The 2,248-nt window shown below is 39.4% G+C and overlaps 1 protein-coding gene across 1 annotated transcript in view; it reads right to left on the reverse strand.

Moving 5' to 3' along the window:
• LOC109960402 (equilibrative nucleoside transporter 1) overlaps positions 1-1,717 on the reverse strand; it is a 21,682-nt gene extending 19,965 nt beyond the window's left edge. Inside the window, exon 1 of the mRNA XM_020600482.1 lies at positions 1,612-1,717. The gene's annotated coding sequence lies outside the window, so the exon portion shown is untranslated. The remainder of the gene's footprint in view (positions 1-1,611) is intronic.
• Positions 1,718-2,248: the final 531 nt, after the last annotated feature.

Below are 2,248 nucleotides of genomic sequence, written 5' to 3' on the forward strand. Positions count from 1 at the left end.
CATAATAATAATATTAAACACCCTGTCTGCTGACAGTCATCAACTCTTCTCCCTAATATCCTTGACCAGATGTACCCTGTAGAAACTCATAAGCATGCCTAAGCATTTAACAGTCTAACTAGACATCCTATCTCCACTAAACATTTCTAATACATAAAGTATCTATCCAATATCTATCTGACTAAAAATACCTAACACTAGTGAGCTCCTCTCCTTCCAAAAGGGTCAGCACATGCCAAAACAGCAAAGACACGTGGAACTTAGCACTGAACCAGGAAACTCCTCACAGTCTGGCACGTTTTCATTATTTAAAGGAGTCGTGGTAATGGGGCAATACAGTTTACAAGAATACTTAAATACTTTCCCCTAAAGTCATTCAAACAGAAACTTCAACACTGACACACAGTCACATGGTGACTAATTCACTATTATGTGCCACTGGCAGATTTAAAGCAGGTTTGATACAGTCGCTGCCTTTTCGCTCTAAAGCTACACTATTAGGCTACAGCAGGAAAACAGCACATCAATTTTGCTGTTAAAGCTTCTAGAGAGGTCTTATGATACAATTAACCACGTGCTGCTACTAGAGATCTCATTTGACTGCTGCCAGTCATGCACGTGCTTTCCATGCCTGCAGCACCAAGCCACGTGGGGCATGATTAACCACCAGGGTGTACCCAGACCTGCAGTGAGAGCTCAATTCATTACATTTATAACATTAACCATTCCATTAATTATACTGGCTGATGATATTTCTACCTCCACTTTTAACACCTTTTCACTGAGTCAATATTATTTAATCACAGAGTGTTTCCATTAACAGCAGCGCGTCTGTGTGACAGGTTAGCTAACATTTAGACTGGAGCTGAAACAGTCAATTAGATCAACTAAACATTTTACAGATGTAGCTTTTCCAGTGACATAATGTGCTGATATTCACGGTTTATCAATGAAAACTGTATTTTCTTGTTTTGGACTGTTGGTCCGACAAACCTGGCATCCGAGAACCGCACGTGTAACCTCTGGAAATTGTAAATGACTTTATTCACAGTTTGACATTTCATATACCAAACATTTGATTGATTGAGCTGAACAATAATCAACAGATAGCCTTGGAGAATGATGTTTTCTGAGGGCAGTGACCTTCAGGGAACGACACGAAGGCAGTGCCGGTGACAGTAAATGGTATAAACAGCATTTCTAGCCTCCAGATATACCTTACGCAGGCGTCTCACGCCAATAAGTTAGCGATAGTTAGCGAACTAACAGCCGCTCGCCTGGATAGACCATGCTTGAAGTTGGCGCAAAATTTAATTCCCCACAGCCAACAAAGGCGGCATGCTGCCGTTCAGTATAACGTAAACGGAACCCTTGTATTAATTTTAAAGGCATCCCAAACGAGCAACTGAGTCGTAAAAATTAACAAAACCTTAACACAGCCGAAACCCTATGAAACAAGTAACGGTATTTTATACGCAGCTTCGCCGTTAGCGGTTGGTTTTTGACTCGAACTGCCGCTAATAGTCAGAGATAAACCTCACGACTGAGTGAAAGTAACATTTGTTGGTTAGTAAACTGTTTTTATTAAAGAGGCACACCGAGATGTCCTACCTTATCATCACAGTCCGTGAAGGTTGTTCTCTGGAGCCGAGTGTCCTCAGACAGAAGAACCCCCCCGTAATCATTCTTACTTCAGAGCTCCTCGTAAAAATCGGTTCCACACGCATATTGACCTTTTCTCCACACCATATACAGTATTTGCTCCAGTCAGATTTTGAGACTAATTACACAAAATAGGCTATAATCAACAAAGTGATTATGGTGTCTTACTGTACATTTGAATTTAATAATACAACGCGTCCCCTGGGTACATTCACAAACTACAAAGTAGTGGGCCTATATAAAGTCATTGAAATTAGTCTTCCTTTAACAAGCTGCGACATTAAAATGTTATACACATTACAGAGTCAAAAATTATAATTCCACTATTTAATATACGGTATGTTACTCTAAAATAGGTCACTCTGCATAACTAGGTACTTTTAGTTTGGGTTCTGTATTTTGATAGTTATTTTTGTATTTTTAGTTGTGTAATCATTTGAATGCAGGGCGTTTACACTGTGGTATCCTCGCTTTTAGTTAAGTAAAATATATGAATACAACTGGCGATTACATTTAGGTGATTGAACTGCAGTGAACGGGTAAATGTAGTGTTTTTTTCCTCATAATTGTAGAATTTCCAATCGTC

This window comes from Monopterus albus, unplaced genomic scaffold, assembly GCF_001952655.1.
Source record: "Monopterus albus unplaced genomic scaffold, M_albus_1.0 scaffold3.1, whole genome shotgun sequence".
NCBI lineage: Eukaryota > Metazoa > Chordata > Actinopteri > Synbranchiformes > Synbranchidae > Monopterus > Monopterus albus.